Below are 16,801 nucleotides of genomic sequence, written 5' to 3'. Positions count from 1 at the left end.
AAATGAAGAAGGTTCTTTGAAGCGATACAGCTGTGGGCTGAGCTATGTTACACGTTAAAAAAGGCCTATCAACTGGAAAAACAGGGAGCTCATCACGTCTATGGTTTCTGATAAAAGAATCACCTCCATGGTGTCTAATGTTATAAGAGACTTGCTTTACATTCCTTCAGTTGCATGAAAGTCCACTCACAACTGATAATCCGAAAAGCCAGCAGGTAACTCAAGCACTTTTAATAATAAAATATTTATATAAAAACAAGGGCACTTTCATAGTGAGTCCTGCTCAGCACATCCTGGTGAGGAACTGGGAGACTGAGAGAGAGTGCCCATACAGGTGGGACAGTCAAGGTCCAGGCCATGGAAAATCACTCAGAGACCGAGTTCGCTGGGACTGCAGCACATGACACAAGAGCAGGTTCTTCATTTAGTACAAAACGTTCAAAACAACAGAAGGGCCGTCACCAATGCAAATGAAACAACCCATTCAATGTTGCTTTATTTTTTAAATTGACATTCAGTTAGTCTGTTGTTTCTGAACAAGATGTTATAAAAAAGAGACACTATTCAAAAATGGGTTTTCAACTTGGAATTCTCCTGGTTACTCTACAGCCACAGGGACACTTCACATCCTCATAGTTATAGACGTCCAATGGATGTGTACATTTAAACAGGAAGGTGGGATATCTTGCCAACCAGAAAAGGCTACAAATCCAGGCTTGACAAGCTTAATTTAAAAAAAATGTTCCCCTTTCCCTCCTGTGAATTTGAAAATTAAACACAATTCACGCATTCTTTAAACTTTTTTGCTGCTTCAATACGCAAAGGATGAAAGAGCTCTGACAGCTGTGCCTGAGGAAAGTCTTTGCGATTTCCTGTGCAGAATCCCGGAAATATATTAAAGCGACCCAATAAATAAATACATACATTTATGAACAGGCCTAAAACCTAAGACCTTATGAGGAGGCTTGCAGTCTGAGAAGCCTAACCTTTGCACTTCTGTGCTGCCGTCACTGAAATCCTCCTGGGAAGTCAAATGTGGGAACCATGAAGAAATTTCCCAAGGGCATCCTCTCCCATTTTAAATTCATTTATCGACACACGCGGTGCTGCATTCCATATAGCGGCCTTTGAGCACCGCGAACTCAATGACTTTTAAAAACACAGAAAAAACAATAGCTATAGTCTCAAAAGCAGTAAAGGTACCAGACAACGCGAAAATTGTATGTTTACAGATATGTGATAACAGATACAGGGGGTTTCGCATGGGGCCATGTAATACAGGCCAGGACAAGAGAAGGACTTGCTGCAGGACAGTGGAGGAGCAGTTGAGGGAACAAAGTCACAGCTGAAAGGCCCTCCAAACTCGTCGAAAGACAGACGAACATGAAGAGCCTTTGCCAATTGTCCTAAATGCCAGCTGTCGGAATGGGCAATTAAATAAGGTGATAGAGACTCACAGGGAGCAGCCACACAGTACATTATACAACTCAAAGCTCAGAAATACCACATAATCAATACTGCATAACTGCAGCCCATTATAACAGATCCTTAAAATGCCCCTCTTGTGGACTCCTAGACACTTCATTTAACGTTCCATCGGATACTCTACAAGCCTAAAATACTACATGGGATGACATTATCACATAGCATCGACATCAAACCAGGGCAAAGATTTTAAGATGCTCTCTGCTCCTCCTGCCCGTACAGGCCCTGTAACCCATGTCTGAAGCAATTATTCACCTAACCCACCAAGCTATAAAACCGTTTTATTGCACTGCAAGAGCATCATCAGCACACTTCAGAGAAGTAGGAGAGTCCATTTGACTAAAACAGGACCGGGGGCCAGCTCCAAACCCGCAACCAGTTACAGCAGAAAAAAAATGAAAACAGACCAAGGCTGACTAGAAGAACTATCTTTTTTTTTTCAAACGCTAACCAACGATGCAGTTTATAACTCATCCCTACTATTTGAGGGGCTATGAAATTGTTGGAATGTTTCATTAGTGTTAAATACTTCAAAGCCAATGTATGGTTTGAATATTTTCTATGCTATAATAATGGAGTGGGTGACTATAATATCTATGACATGCAAATAAATTGATCACTACAGGGCAGATGAAGCTTAAACTATATTAAATGACGGGAGCCTACAAGAAAGAAGGAATTGTAACCTTATAAGATGCCGTAATGCATTTTATAACTCATATACAGGCAATGCTTTTTCTGGAAACATCCATGTAAAAATCAGTATTTATGGTAACAACTCCTAACAAAAACAAGAATATGACTTTGGAGCGGCCAGCTATTTTAAGTCTATATTTAGATAGACTGTTAGCTCTTTCAGCTATGTCATTTTCAGAAATAGCCTCCACTTTTACACTATACATAATAGGATTCTTGTGCCAATGCTACTCTGACGTACTTGAGTCTAGATAAAAATATAAGATGTGGGCTAATTTGATAGGGTTATGTTCCTTAATTTGGACATTCAACATACATAACACCGCTACCAATGAACATATTCAGCTGAGGTATTTTTAAATATAAGTTAGCTGTGCCATGATAGTTTTATATACACTGTACGCTACTGTATTTGGATCTTAAAATCCACTCACTGCCCATGATAACTTCATAAGGATGGACACTGACCTCATCCTTCTTTGGAAACAGGGTTTATTTGAAGAAAGAAAAAAAGTTTAAAAATATTAGATCTGCATTTTGGAATGCATGGAGAAGATTAGTCAGATGGGGATTTGTAAGTCAAATGTACATTGCCTTGCAAAAGTATTCAGACCCTTCTACAGTTTTCACATTGTTTCTTTAAAGCTTACAGTCATGACAGATTGAAGCAGTAATACAGATTTGGTATACACACAAACAGCTCTACACATTCAAGCAAAAAACAAAAAAAAAGAAGGAAAGAGTATGAAGAAAAGTCATGACTATAAGTATTCAAAATATTTGCTGTGGCAAACCCGGTTTAAGGTAGCTCCACAAAATGACCTTATCGAGCCACACAATTAGTGGCAGTAATAGCATAATTGTTCACATGATTTCACAGCAGATACGCTCTATAATGTCCCTCAGCCAATAAATATGCAGCAGAAATTCAGCCATGAAGACTAAGGAGATTTCAAAACAATCGAGAAACATTTCAAAGGCTCCTAATATCTCTTTGAGCATGGAGACGTCGATCTTTAAGAAGTGGAAGGCACCCAGTCACTGCCTAGATCAGGCTCACACCCCATACTGAGCAGCTGGGCAAAGCCAGCTTGATGAAACTGGTTACGGAGGCCTCTGTGAGGCCAGTGGGGACATTGAAAGCTACAGAGTTCAATAGCTGAGATGAGATGAATGTCCATGGGTCAACAATATCCCCGTGAAACCAGAAAGGAGCTTGTGTGGAAAGAAAAAATAATTCCATCTGAAATCATGCATGGGGTCTGCAATGAATGACCTAAGGGATACTGCAAACATGGGGCAAAAAGGTTTCCTGGTTAGACAAGATAAAATCTGAATTTGTGGTCTAAAAGCGAATTGTTAGGCATACATCTGATGAAAATCCATTATCGAACAACACTCAGTCAGCACCATCTCTACTGTCCCGCATGGTGGTGGCAAAACCTGCAAAACCTAAGGGGACAACCTACTTCAGACCTCTACAACTGGGGCAAAGGTTTAAACTTTCAGCAATTATTCGAAGCACAAGGGCCCTAGAGTGGTTTAAGAGTAAGGAAGTCAAAGAATTCAGTCAAAGAATTGAATCCTATTGTTAATCTGTGGAAAGACAATCTGTAAATTATCTTACCCTTACAAGAATTCAGTCTGAGCACTGAGGTGTTGAATAAAATATTAAGACGAAAAAATGTGTCATCACACATTTAATTTCACAAAATGAGATACCAGAGGAAGGGTCTGAATACTTTCACAGGACACTGTAGAGATAAATGTCAGGTAAAGATAAATTATGTAATGTTCTCTTTCCTCTTCACCAGCTCTAAAAACAATTAACAGTGAACCCCCAAAATGAAAGTATGGTTAACAGCAAAAAACAAAACAAAAAAAAAAAACAATTAATGTTTTTCAGTGCCTAATTTGTTTAACTTGGTTAGGAGCAAAGGGGGATTGTACACGCATGTGCTGTATCTACTACTGCAGATATTATTTCCAAAGCATGTACATCTAGATGGCAAATTAGATACTGTGTCATCACCTGACATATGGTTCTTCAGTTTTATTCTAGGCTGCCAGCTGGTACTGGATGAATTGTGCTTTACTCAGTAGGTTTATGTCATCAATAAAATAAGCAAAGCAAATGTCATTTTCACCTTGGCTGCCCTTAGAAGATAAATCAGAAGTCAAACAGCTACAAGTCCAAGAAATTGTATTTATGGTAGATCTTTAACAGTGATGAAAATAAAGAAAAAGAAAAAAAAAAGTAAGACCACATAGTATAACGAATTGGCATCTTGTGAGATGTTAAGTTTCTTTACTGTAACACGCAGAGCTGTTTGCATTGACCTTTTCACATCCCATTCAAAGAAAACAGCTTTAGCAGGTCCCTGGGCGCTTGTGGATACTCTGCAAATCAGATTAATAAAAGCTGTGGGACAGCTCAGTCTCTTGTACTTCATATCACCTGAAGAGAGTTCACTCGGAGGCTCTGAGCTCAGCTGAGGCAGAAAAACCCAAACACACTCACAAACAGCTGTAGAGCGCAGGAGTGTGTGGCTGACTTCTCCTTTAATCTTTTCTAGGCTTTCTGAGGTCCTGTACCATATTTTGTTCCCCATTTTGTCTTGACAGCAAAGCCGTCAAACGAGTCTTCCCTCCCCTCCCTTCCCGTCAGCGATGCCTCAAACGGGAGGGCGGGAGAGCGAGGCGAGAGAAGCTGAGACTCCTAGATGACCCTGAAATTAACCGTGCTCCAGGGATGAAGCGTGCTGGGTGGGACAACATGGGCAGCTGCCAGAGTTTTTCCTCCCTGGAGTGTAACATTCACGTGGGGAACAGCCACAACACTACGACCACTGTAATCGGTCCTCATCTTGGCTTTTGGAAACTACGCTCATATGAATGGTTAAAACCAACAGGAGGCCACTGGCCCATCTAGGTCATTCAGTAGCTGGTTACTAACCGATCTTATGATATGAGGAAACTAGAGTCTTATGAAAACGGTATAGTTAATTCATGATATTTGTAAAAGATGTGTTATGCATGTGTTTTTTCCTTAATCAAAATCTTTAGGCAGTGTGCTGGTTAAACAGGAACTAACATTTATGTCTGCAAAAGCCAGCTACTTAAACCAAAACAGGCAAGAGTTTGGTTTTAAGTAGACTGACTCTTAGTATCTTAGAGATACTCTTCAGCTTCAAGTATACCCCAATAACACTTCCTTTGTGTAGTAGTGATAACCGCATTTCAGTTTGATAGTTCACTGCTCATGCGGGCATCTCTAACAGTGTTGACCTCGGATACATGAAATTGAAGGCTAATCATTTGTACTCATTCAGCGATCATACTTGTTTTCATCAAGTGTTCTGGAACTGAAACTGTTAAGCGTTGTACCTGATGGGATGTTCATTAAGAAAAGCAGTCCTCCAGGAAACACAGCAATTTGACAGTATTTTGGCCAACTCTGACATAAAGAGCCTCAGTTCATTCTAGCTATGGGTCATCTGATACTGCCAGTGACGATTCTTTAGTGGCTTACATAGGCTGATCCCAATGTCGATTCCAGACTTCCCAGTTATCAGAAAGAATGCAGCTGCTTCTGAGATTAGGGCTCACACCAGAGACTTCATCACAGCTGGCCTGCTGAACAAGAGTTTCAGACTGTGTCGGATGAATTTTCACCACTGATACAGATATCCTTAAGAAAATGTCAGCACTACAAATCTGGCCTGCCTTAATCCTACCTGTATGCCTTGAAGCTGACTAGGAAGGCCCAGAAGCTGTTTACAGGGATCATTTCAAAACAAAATCTTAGTTTTCTTTGATTTTTGATTTTTTGTCACGTAGCTACTGTATGCAGTAGGCTTTAAAAAGGGAAGAAGAGTGTATTTTTTACTTCAAGTACATATACTATCCAAACCTACAGCACATCATTTTATATATTCTGCACACAGTACATTTGCTGATTCTACAAACTGCACCACATTCTGCATATGGTAAAATACTGTACAGATACTGTAAAATGTAAGCAATATATTGGCGGCCTTCTTGTCTATATCACTGCAAAACTAAAGTTGTGGAAGTTCGGAATATATCCAGTTTATTGTGTTATATCTCATCTCGCTGGAATTTACAAAGGATATCAACAGGCTAAATCCTCAGTGCATCATTCAATGATTTTCACTGGGGTTCAAAAATTCATAAAGATGAAACCTGAGAAGTATTTCGTCCCAAACCTTCAGACCTTCAGAAAGGAAAGGCTCAGAAAGTCAATTAATTAGCTCATCATGTCTCCGGTTGTATTTAGTCAAAACGGTTGTTCTTGTGAGTAAAAAAAAAAGGATATGACATAAACAACTGATGCAAACAATAAAACTGTAGTTGAGATCACAAATGCCCCCAACAAACTGTCAAAGTATTTGATTTTTTAACACAGAAACCAGTTGTTAAACTAGAAGTGTCCATTTTTGTGATGATAATCTTTATTTTGTACCATACTTTTCACCACATGCCGAAACAGACTTGCAAAGCAGAGCCAGAGACAGAAGAGGTCCTTGACGAAGCTCTTATCACATACAAAGTGGAAGTATTTGCCATACTTTTTTTTCTTAAGTATAAAATCATGGGAAAAAACTGATGAGGGAAAAATTATTATGTTCAATTATTATACAAAACAAAAGTCAGATTTCAAGGAATACTGCTAAATTTCAAATTATAACCCTCTCTTAATTACAGTTCCTTCTAAAGACGTAAAGGATAAACAAAGGTTACTTGGGATACATTCTGTTCAAGTCGCCCTCAGTGCATTTATTTTGCTATTACTCAGTTAATGTATTTTTATAGAAGGTAAAGTTGAATATGATGGACAAAACAGCTGAAAACAGAGGGTCATAACATACAGTACACAGAGTTAGCACTTAGCTTTGTGGTGCCTCTAATGTCCTTAAGGAATAAGTGTGTAAGTACCTAAGTTTTAAATCAGCCTGTTCTGCCATTGGCCGCTGATAACAGATTGCCATGAAACTGTGGGGTACATAATTCTCTTCCTTCCTTGGGGTTATCGTAGGAAGAACTTGACAAATCGCAAAGTGACTCCAACCTACAGCGCTGATGTGTAACTGATGCTGGGCAAGATAAATATCCTCAGACCCCTCAGGAGGCTTTCCATCATGTGGAAATGCTCCCTGTTCAGGCTTGTCCTACCCGAAAAAGCTTCATGAGCTGATAGCCGAACGTCCACCTAGTCCTCCACTGGAAAGCATAAACAGTGAAGTCATAGCTTGTGTGGGGTGTTCTTAAAAAGAGAAGTGTCATATTTATAGTTAAACATCCTTTAAATGGGAGTTCAAGACTATTAAGTTCTTACTAAATGAGTCAAAGTTTTGTATTTTGAGCTTATGTGAAATGCAATTTACTGGGCATACAGTGCACTGCATTCAGTTCCTGAAGTGTGAGAAAACGAAAGACTTTTTACACTCTTAAGCAATGTCATTTATTGCGCGACAGCATTCTCTAAGCTATCTGGAATTGTCATGTAAGTGAATGCATTTTTCATGCAAGTTTCCTACAACAGTAACCACTGATCAGAAATCAAGGAATTTGCACTGAAAAATGAACTTGGACTGTATATTGTTTTCATACAGATTCAGAGTACCTAGATTGAAAACATTGTGAAGGAGTCTTTATGACAGCAGGGATAAGACGGTTCTACTATGCTTAAGTTGTAATTCATACATTTTTTAATAGTTTCTAAATCTTTATATTAATATATTTTCATGGACCCTAGGTTTGGACACAATTCTACCCATGGGGTTCTGGATGTACTGGAGCTCAAGGAGCTACTGAATAGTAGCTGTGAAAAATGAAACCCTGGTGATAGTTCTTACATATTTTTCACTATTTAAAACAGGGTCAAAAGTACTGTAAGACCAAGACCAAGAAGTCAGTACACTAAAATAGCCACAATGCTGAAAAGAGCACCTGAAGATTAAGAGATGCAAAAAATAGTCTAAGGTACGTTAATGCTACAGTATTTATTAAAAAAAAACATTACTCTGGGAACAAAAGGATGAGAATCTTGAATCAGCTGGCTGTGAAACACAAGATGCTAAATGGGCCAAGTAGTTTCTTGTTTTCATCAACGCAATTGAAATGCTTTAGAATTTGCTTAGAAGTGCAATGACGAACCAGGAAAGCTTCAGAACAATATGCAATGGAAGGTTTAGATCAGGATAAGCCTTGGTTAAAAAAGTTTAAACTGTGTAGAAAGAAAGGAACTGCTGATACTCCAAAGAATGGCACCTCATCTGCAAAGCGTGGTGGGGGTAATGTCATGGCCTGGGCTGACAAAACCGTCTTGCTAATCTCGACTGATGATGGAACCGATGGCCCCAGCAGCAATCGTGAAATTTACAGAAACATTTTGTCTGCTAATGAAGGAGAAAAGACTTCTAAATGTATCGGACGTTGCTTCACCTAGCATAGTATAGTAACGTCCCAAAACTTACAACCAGTACAACTATGAAGTTCTTCAGGAGACAAAATTGGAAAATCTTATACTGACCAGATCTGTCTCCCAAATGAAATCCAACAAAGCATGCATTTTAGAAAATGTTTAACAATAGGCTTATTTTATAATCTCACTAATGCCAAGAGGATAGTTTTTTAAAACCTGTAATTACAGCTCCACATCGAGGATAAATTACCATCTAATTAAGAATGTCAAAAAGTGTTGTATCTTTTTTATGAGATTATACTCATTATACTCAAAAATGTATATAGTTTCAACAGGCTAATTTCATTTAAAATTTTATCAGCTCCTCCTGAAGGGTTCAGGAAATGAGTTGAGATGCTCTGCATGTTATCTTCTAACTATAAACAGTGCTTGTGTGCCTGTTTGAACTCCAACACAAACTGATAAGGAAACTGACCAGGTTCCTACAAGGTCAAGCCCAAGGGAATCCAAAAGAAGTAGAATGTTTTTTAGCACAGTATTGACTATTTGGCACGTACTATAAACTAAAACAGCTCCATATACACACAGAACTGGATGATACCTTCTTGGTTTCATAAAAAATACTAACAGGCAAACATAAGAGCCCCTTTTAATAATATTAAATCACATTCAGTTTATATATTTTTTTTATATTTGTTGTAAAAAGCCAATAAAAATCTTATAAATCCTGATCACAGTTACTGCTATTCTAAATATCTCAAAACCCGAGAGATGTCAAAAAACAAAGTGTTATACGATAATTAAAACAGGTAACTGGCTTGTTATTTGCCAGGTTTGTGTTCAAAGTAGCAGTCCGCAGTGAAAGGCTACAGGGTTCTGAACTCTCACTCAGGTCCCTTCACAGAGCCTGGCATTCAAACCGAACCGCAGCAACAAACACGCTACCCTTCCTGACAGAAAGTCACTCCACCCCTTAGCAAAAAAAAAAGAAAAGATAAAACAGAAGCTACAGAAAACGCAGCTTTGAGTTAAGGGAACAGAATAACAAACCTGAAACTGAAACGTCTGAAAAACCGACACGGTTACACGGTGGAGAACCAGGGACTGAGAGGGACAGGTTGCGCGGACGTCTGCTCTTTATTGTGCACGTCCTGGAACTGCCAGAGTAACGCAGAACCCCCCAAAATAAGCGCAACAGCGTCGTTCTGCGTCACATAACACACAGTACCTAAAGACATCCGACAGGCAAAAAAGAGACCCTAACGTTGTTCTTGATTTATGGTACTGTATGTTACAGAGCAAGGTGTGCAGCTAGTACCCTCGCAATGTCTGTCTGCTGAGCAGCAGGCTGTTTCTCTTACAGCAGGCCAGAGTAAGATATCCCCAGGCACTTGACCTCGGCAATTCCTCGGCATTTCCTCTCTGGAGTTCACAGCGTCCAAGGGCTGTGGGCTGGGAAAGGGGGGAAAAAAAACGGGGTGGAGTGGATGGGCTCCAGGTTTATTTATCATCACTGAACGGTTTACTGGTTTTAACAGGGGGGGGGGGGGCAAGGCTTTGTTTAAATTTCCACGGAGCATAATTAATGGTTATTGACTGGTAAATGAAGAACAGGTGACACCCCGAATCAGAAGATAAATGATCTTCTGTTGTGGCGTGATAATGGCTCAGTAATTGCCACAACGCCGAGGCCGCGCTCCAGTCCCATCGTAATGCTAGATCATGTCCAGAGCACAAAGGAGCCTGTGTGAGAGGCATTCAGCCATTGGCCTCCTTGCCCAGCTGCACAGTTGATCTGGTCCATTTGCTCCCTGATGGACTGCACGGCTGAGGCAAAAGTTCACCCGCTCTCACCTTCCTGTTCACACGCAAAGCCTCCTGACCCCTGCGAATTCGAGGCAAGCTCCTGCAGCACAGCCCCGGCTGCCCTCCTCGCCTGCAATTTGTAAGTTCGCCAGGTAGCCGCGTTTCTGCTTCTCTACCAGCACCGAGACAGCGCCTCCCTGCGCGCCTGCCACGTTTCCGCTACGCCAACTGGGAGACAGAGAACAGGGGTCCCGGAATACCACAGCTCTCATCTCCTGACAAATTCGGTGTTTCCTGAGTTTCTGTTCAAGAGCACTGCGATGTTTTTTTTAATTTTTATTTGGTGTGTCAGGCATGCAAAACGTCTCTCTTTCCCGCCTCTGTTTAACACTGTTCCAACCAACTGATATCCTAATTGGACACAACTGACATACAGTACAGTACAGTACGAACAAAAACACTACAAGGCAATTGTATTGAAAAGTTGTGTAATCACTGAAATACTAAATTATTTAGTTTGACTTTATTACCGCAGTTTATGTAAAAAAAATCTCTGTGGTACATATAAATGATACACATGTGTGTTCTAAATATATACACACGCCACATGGTAAACTATTGTAATATATCCCGATGTGAGTTCAAGCATTGTTCCTTGGAGGGAAAGGATAGCATAAAAAGTGCATGGTAGGTTTTATGGGTAAATACTTACAATGAAAAAAAGGAAAGCTGAACAGGGAAGGAAACAACAACAACAACCACACACTGACAGAATTGTTTTTAAAAAGTCTGTGCGTCCAGTGTGCATCAAGTCATAAAGAAATACAAGAAGAATGATTCTGCGTCCCAGGCAGTAATTGTCAGAATGCTCTCACCGACTGGGAGAAGACTGCTTGCATTTATTTGTGTGGCTTGAGGAAACTTGGCAAGAATCTTGTGAAAGGAATTCCTTTGTAATTTACCTTGACTGAGTAAACAACATATATAGTTTAACAATGTTGACATCTGCAATATCTTAAAGCAAACACTTAATACAGCTATGATTAAGGGCAAATAGAGCCCTTATTATCCAAAATCAGCCCTTCCTCTTTATATTAAAGTTCCATTTTACAAAATGAGCGCATTAACTACAGAATTCATAGACTGGTAAGAAAATCAAACACAGGCATCTTTATCAGCTGAAATACAACTAAACAACTGAAGTGAGGGACTTTTTATCCACAGTGAAATACCCACATTGATGTAAGGAGCAGAAGTATTTGTTAAATCCTCCACAAATATTGAAAATAAAAATGCTGTTTCTATCTATGGCCTTGGTGAAAAAGGTGTATAGGTTGGAATTTTCCCTTACAAAATAAGCTATAGATATCCTCAGTTCTCACACACATTTCTAGAAGTGTTTAGGTTGTTTCCACAAGGGTTATGATGCCCATTGCCTGTGTTTTCACAATCATTACATTTGTGTTGCAGTAGGAAAGTGTTAGGTTTTCACAAGCCTTTGTACAGACCTCACCCTTGACCCTCTGCTGTGAAACTGGTAGATGGTTTAAATATCCTAAAACTTCCATGACAGCCAGACTACTCCTTGTACCACTGAATAAATCACTGATTTTTTGAAGATATTGGGGAAGTACAATATTAACAATATAGTTATTGGTGAATTATATTAATAAATTTAATACAGAAAAAATAAATTGATGCAGCCTTTAAACAGTAAGAAATAACTATTCTTGTCTTACCAACATACTAACTAGGGGCATTATGTCGGGATACTTATTTTTGAGAAATTGTAATGTTTAAAAATGGGTTAAAAGCTCTTTTTATGTACTATGATGAACAGCAGAGATAAGATTTTAGTTTGGGTAAAAACATAAATGTTAATGGTTCCCACACTCATATGTTACTTTTTTTAATAACTAACAGTATATATAAAATATTATAGGTGATTGCTGGGGCACATTTGGCAGGAACTTCACTGGCCAGAAAGCTCAGCTTGCTAATATTTCATAAGCAACGATGTCTCTAGTGTCATTTGAAAAGAGCAAAAGGGCATAAGTACAGTACATACTCCAGGATATCTGTGCATTCATTCGAAGTAAAACAGAGGAGCGACTGCAGATCAGTTGATTGCAAATTTCAACCCGGGGCACGAACTGTCAGTTTAAAGAAAACCAGTCCAAGGAAAATTCAAAAGAGAGGGATACCAATGTACAAATGTACAATGTACAAACTGTTCCTCACACCTCATACTAGAACATCTGTGAGTCTAGTGATGCCAAGAGCACAGGAAAAAGACTGTCACTAATGGAGAAATGTGCTATGGTCAGATCATCCTTCCCCATGTTCTCAACAAACAGGCTGAGCACAGGTTTGGTGTCTCCCTAAAGACCTTTACTGTCCTGTAGGCTTCGTTCCAACAGTGAAGGGCTGTTCTGGTTTCACAATGTTATGTGGGGCATTTTCACGGTACGGGTTGGTGCATATCTCCACCCCATGTTGCAGCAGTTCCTTCCTGCTGGGAAGAGTGTCTTCCTGGATGACATCTCCCTATCCCCTCAACGAGCAGGAAACTGATGTCATCCATACGTCATGGCCTTCTCAGTGTCCTGATCTGAACACAACTAAACACTGGTGGGAAATTCTCGAATGGCAATCCTGGAATCCCCTAAGACCAGATATGTCATCCTTTAGGGAGAGTGAAGGTGGAGCCGAGGATAGAGAATTCTGCTGGCTTTCAAAATATTGTTATCTTGAGAAAGATGTCATGCTATTGACAAAAGTCAATTCAATCTGTTGCAAAACAACTGATAGTATATGATTTTAAAAACGGATGTCCCTATAGCTTCAAGGCATCATTCCAGTTTCCAATTTGAATATGCGTACTTTGTGCATGTATGCTAGATCAACAGATTACAGTTAAAATAAAATAAAAGCCTTTATGAATGCCCCCGTTCCAATTCTAACTGATAATGGGTGACGTACAGGCAGAACACCTGAACATGTTTGTCCTTCTGTGCTGTGCTGAGCGTGCAGGTTTCAAGATGTGGATGAGAACATCTTGATTTTTGACATCGCTTTTCACAATACTACCTGTGAACCAGGCCTGATCCTGTAGAGCAACAATGTGCTTGCCAGGTGTTTACTGTTGAACTACATCTGGTGCCTCACTAATGCACCTGTAATCTTTGAGGTAATACTGCAGTGCAGAGTAAGGCACCACGGATCTGATGATGAAACACTGACAGAAGACTCATTTCAGTTTCAGATGTTTGCAAGGAATCTTTTTTGAAGAAAGTAAGAACCAAGATACGAGAAGTCAATTGTATTTCTGTAGCCCTATGCCAAACATCATGCTTATAAGGATTACATACTGTACAATTGACATTTTTGTTTTCTTAGGGCTACATAAGGTTTTATTATTTTTCCTGAAATTGAAAAAATGTGCTAACATTGTACAGTTTAATGTCTATACTAAATGTTTGAAAAAGAGACTACCAGGCCAGTTATTTTATCCAGAGTTCTTCATCTATAAACTCACCAAAGACCTTTCTGTTGACTCATCTAACACAAAGAGGTTTCATCCTTTTATACACTGTACAATAAATATACAATATACATTTACATGAATGTACAGTACTTCAGAATTATTCACTGGTTTACATGTTCAAAATAGAACTTCTAGATCCTCTGGGTAACACTACAAAATGAAACACATTCCAAGTATAAGTACATCCACACACACATTTCAGCAAGTCTTCATCCCTGAGCTCAAATATTTGTATATGTGTACAGTATATGACCCTGTTTCCCACCTGACGTCTGTCTTCCTCTACAAACCTTTGAAAACTGTTGTGGACTGCCTGGTACAGTAACTGTCACCTTTTTCACCTGTTTTTTCTTAGATTTGATGACATTATGATGTTCCTCTGAAGCTTAAATGTTACACATGAAATTAAAGTGGGTTCACATGAGTTTCAATAAAAAAAAGTTGTACAGGTTGAAACTACCCCTGCTTAATACACATAACAACATTGAGGCTAACGGTCTGTGTGGCTGGCATGCAATAGGGGAATGTATTTGACACACAAACGTGATCTTATGCATAGCGCTTTACAACCAGATGAAGTTTTAATTACTGAGATTTACATTTACCGACAATGTTTAAAACATGTGGTACAGACCTCATAATAGCTGCTAAAGCGTCACCTCTCAAATAATGACATAAATCATAGGTTTAGCAATATCCTAATTTTAGACACTTTTACCTCATTCCTTAACCATTAACCATTACTGGATTAACAAGACTGCAAATCCAATACAGAGAATACTTAAATGTAGGTGTTTCATTCTTTAACAAGCATTAACTACCAATCAACAAAAAACAGCGCAGAGAGATATCATTACTTTAAGCTTCCCTTAACAGAACAGAACAGACAGACAGACAGGAGTTGTCATTCTAATCCCTTTGCAGGCTACTGCATGCTGCCTGTTCCTAGTGAGACACTAAGCACAGGATTAGCATTACCAGTTTATATGGGTTAATTTACAATGAGCACGGCCAGTTTTTAACTGGATGAAATTGAAGAAAATGTGGTTGTAGAAAACCAAAACGTGTCTGACTGACAGAAGTGCGTGTGATTGCTAGATTTGTAAGGACATTCCACATTCTGTAGAGCAGAATGTAAGATTATACTAAGCAGTGGGTAGGATTCTGTGAATCCTCATTTCCCTTACATTCATAAAACTACTTTTCTTAATTAGGTTTGGCACAGACCAGCAAGATGAAGCCATAGTCTGGTCTCTGAGAAACACTGGTTTAGCCATCGTACATTTTTAACTAGATTTGCACTGTTATCAACACTGACAATTTTACCTTTGGCAAGACACCCCTTTAACAGATTTTCATAATAACTTTCTGTTATTGTTCAATTTATTACTGATAATAAGAATTACTGACAGTAACAAACACCTAAAATGAACATTTTAAAACACGCTAAAACACATTTCTACTGCTTTCTGTCCTTATATTACACATACCACATTTTTGTTGTGTGTTTTGGTTATTCAGTAACTTTTGTGGGACACATTCAAAGCTTATATGTGATTTATAACGGAATAAAAATTAAACCACACATTTCAAAATACAGTAGCACTCTCTAAGTTCACTCCTTTAAAACAGCACGCCTTCTAACACAAGCCTAAGCTTTGTCCTTTGTATCTTGATGAGGTGAATATTATGAGTTAACATCTAATTTCTTTGCACTTAAAGTTTTCACATAGAAGCTATGCACGTTTAAGGACAGCCGGTGATCTCTGTCACACCACCAGAAGGAGATCAGATCGTGTGTGTTTCTTACAAAGATGTCTTTTCATTACAAAGGCCTGTATGCACAAGCACGTTCACTTGTATGTGTGTGAAATATGTTACAGTTCACTGTATGTATGCAATGGGGATGTCATCTTGTTTCAGGATAGCTGGGGAAGTCAGCCTGACCCTCAAAGCAGTGGTATTGAATGTCGAGAGCAGAAGATGAGAAGCTTTTTCTGCTTCAGTTCATTGCGGATACTTTCCACTGCATGTCCTTCCCATGACTTCACACTGCAGCGGAGTACTTATTAACCGCACCGTCTCCCATGAACACCTCTGCTTGTTAAGCAAGCTAATTGTTAGCTAGACTGACCGCTCAGGCAACAGCTTTGTTTCCTCAAGGCATCAAGGTTAAAATTTATCGCAGTCCATATTAACCAAGAGAGTGGCCACTTTTGACCTGTGTCAAGTACGTTTCCCTCGTTGAGTATCATCTTTGCCGTTGCAAATCCATTACAGCAATATGTTGGGTGGTGAGGCTTCATAAAGAAATCGAGATTCTTTCAGGCTCTGGGGGTTTGGAATACTAGAATCAGGTGCCCTTGTTGTCTTCTCTGTTCAAATTTAAAAAGGCTCAGGCTGTCAGAAAAGGACATTCCTTTTAAGATAGAGAATAAATTGGAATACATCCAAAGAACTCCACCAATGTTCAGAGAATATAATTTAAAACATGGCTTGAATATCTCTGTCGCCACTGGTTAGGATCGTGTCTTTCCATGAATTTCAGGTATATATATATTTCCATTTTTGCTGTGCTTTCATTGAAGCCTAACACAGCGCAAGCCGTATTGAAGGCTTGCGCTTTTTATGGTGTACTGCCCTGGATTATTTTAAATGACAGACAGTGTGGGTGACTGGCTCTCACCTTCCTTCGGAGGTTTGCCTTCTGCAAGTCTTTTGTTCTTTGTTTCTGTCTGGCTAAATACAGTTTCCTGAGCTCCTTACGTAAATACCCTAAATATGTAAAGCATGTCAAGATTAACTGATACAACAAGTTT

General features: G+C 39.3%; 1 protein-coding gene across 1 annotated transcript in view; it reads right to left on the bottom strand.

The window, feature by feature from the left end:
* Positions 1-16,801, bottom strand: part of gmds (GDP-mannose 4,6-dehydratase) — a 304,999-nt gene that overhangs the window by 46,734 nt on the left and 241,464 nt on the right. The gene's annotated exons all lie outside the window — the stretch shown is intronic.

Source organism: Lepisosteus platostomus, chromosome 8, assembly GCF_059453375.1.
Source record: "Lepisosteus platostomus isolate fLepPlt1 chromosome 8, fLepPlt1.hap1, whole genome shotgun sequence".
Taxonomy (NCBI): Eukaryota; Metazoa; Chordata; class Actinopteri; order Semionotiformes; family Lepisosteidae; genus Lepisosteus; species Lepisosteus platostomus.
Note: the sequence above shows the minus strand (reverse complement) of the source record. Positions and strands in the feature narration are given on the sequence as shown.